Raw genomic sequence first — 6552 nt, 5'->3', positions numbered from 1 at the left:
AATGGGAATATACTAACTGCGGTAGATGAAGTGAGAGATCTTGAAGTACAGGTACACCGGTCCCTAAAGGCAGCAGTTCAAGTGGACAAGGTTGTTAAGAAAGCATATGGAATGCTCTCCTTCATTGGCAGAGGTATATAATACAAAAGGATATAATGTTGGAATTGTATAAAACACTGGTGAGGCCACAACTGAAATATTGTGTGCAGTTCTGGTCACCACATTACAGGAAGGATGTAATTACTCTGGAGAGAATGCAGAGGAGGTTTGCAAGAATGTTGCCAGGGCTAGAAAAGTGTGGCTGCAAGGGGAGATTGGGTAGGTTGGGGTTAATTTCCTGGGAACAGAAAAGGCTGAGGGGTGACTTAATTTAAGGTGTTCAAAATTATGAGGGCAAGAGATAGGGTGGACAGGATAAATTGTTTCCCTTGGTGGAGAATTCTAGAACCAGGGGTCATAGATTCAAGATAAGTGGCAGAACGTGTAGAGGTGACATAACGAAGAACGTTTTTACGCAGAGGGTAGTGGGAGTCTGGAATTCTTTGCCCGAGTTGGTGGTGGAGGCAGAGACCCTAAACTCTTTTAAAAAAGTACCTGGATCTGCACCGTCTAAGCTACAGGGCTATGGACCGGGTGCAGGAAGGTGGGATTAGAAAGGGCACCTGGATGTCCTCGGGCTGGCATGAACAAGATGGGCCGAATGGCCCCCTTCTGTGCTGTAAATTTTCGATGCTTCAATGAAAACCAGATTGTGTGGTTGTCCAACTCATTTGCAGGCCGTGGCACGTTTGCTGTGTGCTATTTGGCTGCTGGGTTTCTTTGCACTACCAAATCCCAAGGCCTCTAATTGAATTAATTAGCTAATAAAGCAGATTGAAACATCCCTTTGGCATGGAAATTGCTCAACAAAAGCAATTTTTATTTTGTGGCTGAGTTACAGATTGAGCAGAATCGGTGCCTCAAATAAGAGGCCATTATTCACATTAAGGCTAGATTCTATTGGTGATTAAAATATTCAATCGCCATAACTGAGCTCAATTGTGATCTTATTTAATGGATGCATATCTCTGATAGCCCATCATTTCAAAGCATGCAGAGAATTTCTACCCATGTCCTGCTTAATACTTACCTCTCATTCAACATTAGTAAACTGGCCATCACGTTGTTATTTGGGGGATCTTGCTACACATAATTTGACAGCCGCGTTCACTACTTTACTTTAGAAGTATTTCATTTGCTGTAAAGCACTTTAGAACAGCTGAGGGAAAGGGAGGGGCAGTCATGGAACAGCTGAGGGCAGTGGCGGACTGGGTCTAAAAATATTGGTTGCCAGGAGACAAAGGGGGCCCACCCACAACTACAATGCTATCATTTAATTTTCATAACGGATAAATAGAATTTTCAAAAAATACATATGGAAAAAAGGGTACAATTAAACTTTTTGTGGAAAAAATGTGTATTTCTTAGTAATTACAGTGTACATGTACTGTACATATTACTGGCAGTAGATACCAAATGTAAATACAGAATGTTATAATTAAATTTTTTATTTTTATTTTTTTATTTTAAGTAATTGGTTGATATTTTTAAATAGTTTACTGCACAATTTACACATTAACAGATAGTTCAAAAGCACGATAGAGCATTGCATGCAGTCCACTATATTAAGAGCAATCGTTTGTGTTCGCTAGATGATTGTGTGAATCTGCCAATAATTGCTTCTGCATCCAATTCATCTAACAATTCCTTTTCAATGGATAGCAACATGTATGATTCCAAATTCTCCTCAGACAGCGAATTTCTTAACCTTGTCTTTATGATCTTTAGCTTTGAAAATGTCCTCTCACATTGGACTTGAGTAACTGATAGTGTGCAGATGACTTTATAAAGTTCATAAAGGTTATCATATGCCTTGTCATGAAGTCTGTTGGATGCCAGAATTTTTAGTACACACGATGGGCAAGTGCTGCAAATTTTACAATTGTTGCAGCAACTGGAATCCATATTCTCACCATCATTAAGCAATAGCTTTAATACATCAAAGTTTGAAGCAAAAGAAAACAATTCCAATATTACTTGATCTTTGCTGATTTGTGGAAACAGCTTAATAATACCTTCCAATGCTTCATCTTCAAGGCCCTTCTCTGCAATAGTTTTAAACTTTGCTGGGTCCAAGCAGGACAAATCTTTATACAACTGTTTGTGTTGTACAAAGCGTGATTCTAGTGACTGGACAATGTGATCCATTATTAAATCAGCTAGAGAATCTGAGGAATTTCTTTCATCATCAATAAGCTCATCTGCCATTCTTTTCTTCTTCCTCTGCCTCTTAACTGGCAATGCTGTTTGCAACGCATCAATTTCCAATGTTTGATTTTCATCCATATTCATCTGTGAAATCCTGTCATTACATTTATTTACAAATTCCAAAGCCTTGCTGTGAACGTTATCAAATGTTCTTGTCTGTTCCTTCAACTTTGTTGTAGCTGAATCTACCAAACTACATGCAGTAAACATATCTAAACCACTTGTCTGTAGATAACTTGATAACGGGGTTGTAGTTTCAAATATATACAAGTAAGTAAATGCTGTCAATATGGTTTCAAACTTTAGAAGACTTTGAAGTAAAACATTTGCTTCATGTTTTGTTTTTGCATCAAACTTTTCTGAATCTTGTATCATTGATAAGCATGTCAATAGATTTACAAAAGTACTGGCAGCGGCATCATCAAAACGTCCAAATATAGTTGTTGCTGCATTGGATTTTCCTGACCACCTGGTCTCACCAATTAGCTTTAATCGTTTCATTTTTTCTTGTCCTAGATGTTTTCCAACAACTTCTATCCATTCAGCCATTCTCTTGTATGATGCTTTCACAAAAGTTGCTATATTCTGGAGCAAATTGAAAAAAGAAACTGCAGGCACACAACATTTTGTTGTTTCAGTTATCACCAAATTCAAGACATGGGCATAGCACCATATATGAACATGTTGATCAGCCACATCAGCAATTTTACTTTGTAAACCATTACACTGGCCATGGTAGCTTGCAGCGCCATCTGTGCTATCAGATAAACATTTTTGGGGGTCAATTTTAAGATGCTGTAATGTTTCAATCAATAGATCAAAAGGTTCATGTCCTGTACCATCATTACTTGGCACAACTGAAAGTAGTCGCTCACAGATAATACCTTTAAGCACATACCGAATAATAATGCTAAACTGATCGATGGATGAATTATCTTGTGTTGAATCAACCTGAATAGAATAATATTTTGCTTGAGAAACTTCATGACTAATTCTTTCTTGTATCATATTCTTCATAATTTTGATTAACATGTTTATAGTTGTTTTACTCAGGTATGTAATAAGTCCACCACGGCCTTTACTTTGAGCCTTTCCTTAGAACATAGAACAGTACAGCACAGAACAGGCCCTTCGGCCCTCAATGTTGTGCCGAGCCATGATCACCCTACTCAAACCCACGTATCCACCCTATACCCATAACCCAACAACCCCCCCCCCCCCAACCTTACTTTTATTAGGACACTACGGGCAATTTAGCATGGCCAATCCACCTAACCCGCACATCTTTGGACTGTGGGAGGAAACCGGAGCACCCGGAGGAAACCCACGCACACAGGGGGAGGACGTGCAGACTCCACACAGACAGTGACCCAGCCGGGAATCGAACCTGGGACCCTGGAGCTGTGAAGCATTTATGCTAACCACCATGCTACCCTGCTGCCCCGTTTTAAAGAGATGTTTCCAGGACGCCCCGCCGAGTGCATCTCTTGGGCGATGTGCCTTGGCGGATTTGACAGCTGATGTTCCACTTTTGAAAAGGATTGCCGTTTTCTTCCAGGAGAGGTACAAACTCCCCGTCGGGGAATTGAACCCCGGTCTCCCGCGTGACAGGCGGGGATACTAACCACTATACTAACGAGGATCTGCGAGATCCTTGTTGCTCTAATCGTTTGATTCTTTGTTTAGGCTTGTTTTGCACTGCAGAAACATAAGCTGCCATAATGGGGTCATATTTTGCCATCAACTGCACTGTAGCTAAAAAATTGCCATGATTCAGAACCTCATTATCTAGAGTGTAGGCCGATTCATTTCTGTGACCTCGAAAAGGAAGTGCTTGCTTGCCTAACATCTTTATGATGTCTATAATCCTCATGACAATACTTCTCTGCTTCAATACTTCTTCTTTCCTTTTAATTGGTGATGCTGCAAAAAATTTAACTAAGGTGCCATCATTAACCACACTGATATATTGCTGAGCATTTCTGACATGTGTTGTTGTCGATTCATGTAAAGTCAAGCTCTGGCTAATACGCCTGTAGTCACTAAAGCCACGTACAAAGGGTAATGGATTACAAGTGTTGGGAAACTCAAAGGCTAAGCAGTATGAACAATATAAGCATCTATTTTCTTTGTTATATGTTAGCCATTTTCTTGGGACTGAGTCATTCATAATTTTCCACTCATACAAACGAGCATCAAATGGCAGATCATCAAGTGGCTGAAGTGGATGTTCAGCTTTGCTCGTGATGGATATTGGAAGATTCCAGTAATTGATCTTTCATTTTCTTGCATAGGTTCATTTACAGGATGTGCTTCAGAAACCAAGTCATTTATGCTTGAAGGAATATCTGATTCCCTGTCACTAGTTGAAGCTATGTGTTCAGATGTTGCAACTACAGGCAGTACAGATACCGGAACAAGGAAGCCAGAAGAAATATTGGGCCTGGGTTGATTAGTAATGGATGCACTTGTATTTGTCTCTACATTCAAAGTAGCTCTTCTCTGTTCTTGTAACTCGCATGTCATTGCATCATCACCATGAGCATTGTTTCTTGCTTCTTGATTATTTGTTGCAGAACTGGATATTGATGTGGATTGTGCTTGTGGTATTATGAACTCTGTAATAGGCCTGCATTGCTTGGCTGATTCGTTCCTTTCTGCTTCTTTTTGTTCTTTGCGTTTTAGTGACCCAGATTTATGCTTTTTCTTTTCCATGCTGGTAGGGGTAATATTCCTGAAATAAAAACTTAATTAAAGATAGCCCACATTGGGAAAAATGAATATTGATGATTGCAAGAATAACTTGAAGGAACGCCAGATAAACCCCTACTTGATAAAAAATATAAAAGAACTTACTTACACTTCAATAGGCTATGTTCATTAGTCAATACTACTGTGGCCTATGCAGCTTCAGAAAAGGAGACAATTCACTGTCCAGTGTTCACACCAGCAAGCAACTGAGACAACTGTTGAAACTTAGAAGTTTGGTCCGACTATAGCAAGACATTAAGAATGATCCCACGACCAAAGTTAACATGTTTGATACCAGTGTAGTGTTACAAGTCGCAACCCTTTGAGTTTACCCATCATGGCTTTTCACTTCAATATCTTTGACCTCATGATTCACGGTCAAAGGTACCGCTTCTCCTTTTCGGTGATCTCACAACCCTATGCACTGCTTGATATCCTTTCAAGTTGCCGACCATCTCAAATCACGAACTGTAACTTTATCTTTAAATTCACACACTCTTGCTGAAAACGTGGATTTCCAACTATGTCCGACCCGGGTGAACCAGCGCCCCCCCCCCCCCCCCACTCCTTTTCACATCCGTTTAACACTGCTTCGTTCCTTCATACACTGAGTGATTATTTGTTTGTTTCTTTATTGCATTTTTATTTGGTATTGCTCTTTTTAAAAACAATTATATTTTATTAAGTTGGAATACAAATCTCAGGAAAGAAGTTGGAGATTTATTTATCTAATTAATTATAATTTTTAAGGGCCCTTCAGAGATTCACGGGCCCCTTCTTGGCTCTCCGGGCCCCGGACAGATGTACCGGCTGAACCAAGACTACTGCTTGATATCCTTTGAAGTTGCCGACCATCTCAAATCACGAATTGTAACTTTATCTTTAAATTCACACACTCTTGCTGAAAACATGGAATTTCCTTAATTATGCCCGACCCGGGCCCCCCTATTCCACATCCTTCCACTACCTCCCCTGCTTCGTTCCTTTTCCTACACTGCTTATTTGTGTCCTGTTCTCTTTTTTTTTCTTATTCCTTTTTATTACTAAAACAGTTGTCTGTGTTTGTTTCTTTATTGCATTTTTATTTGATACAGGGGGCCCACTTCATCAGGGGCCCACTTGCCATCGGGCAAGCTGACACCCTGGCCAGTCCGCCACTGTCTGCAGGTAGGGGCGGACCAGCAAGTGGGGGGGGGGTTATGCTTCTGGTGTGAGAACACCAAATTGGTGTGAACCACCTGATGTAAAGAACTTAACATTCGCACACTGATGAGAAATATGTGAGGCAAGGTGTGAAAACTTTGGTGTTTGTAAGCTGCAGAGGTGCCATATGGAACCACAGATAAAATGTAAAACTCTGGTTCTAATCATTTCAAACAGCGGGATTCTCTTTTCCGGGGGCTAAGTCCCCACGCTGGTGGGAAAACCGGCGCCAACCACTCCGGCATCAACAGCCGCCGAAAGTCCGGAATTCTCCACACTTCCGGGAGCTAG

At 40.5% G+C, this 6552-nt stretch overlaps 1 non-coding gene across 1 annotated transcript; it reads right to left on the bottom strand.

Annotated features, from left to right (window-relative positions):
* Positions 1 to 3877: 3877 nt before the first annotated feature.
* Positions 3878 to 3949, bottom strand: trnad-guc. The gene has a single exon. It is a non-coding gene; the product is annotated as a tRNA-Asp (tRNA).
* Positions 3950 to 6552: the final 2603 nt, after the last annotated feature.

Source organism: Scyliorhinus canicula, chromosome 1 (genome assembly GCF_902713615.1).
Source record: "Scyliorhinus canicula chromosome 1, sScyCan1.1, whole genome shotgun sequence".
Classification (NCBI taxonomy): Eukaryota; Metazoa; Chordata; class Chondrichthyes; order Carcharhiniformes; family Scyliorhinidae; genus Scyliorhinus; species Scyliorhinus canicula.
Note: the sequence above shows the minus strand (reverse complement) of the source record. Positions and strands in the feature narration are given on the sequence as shown.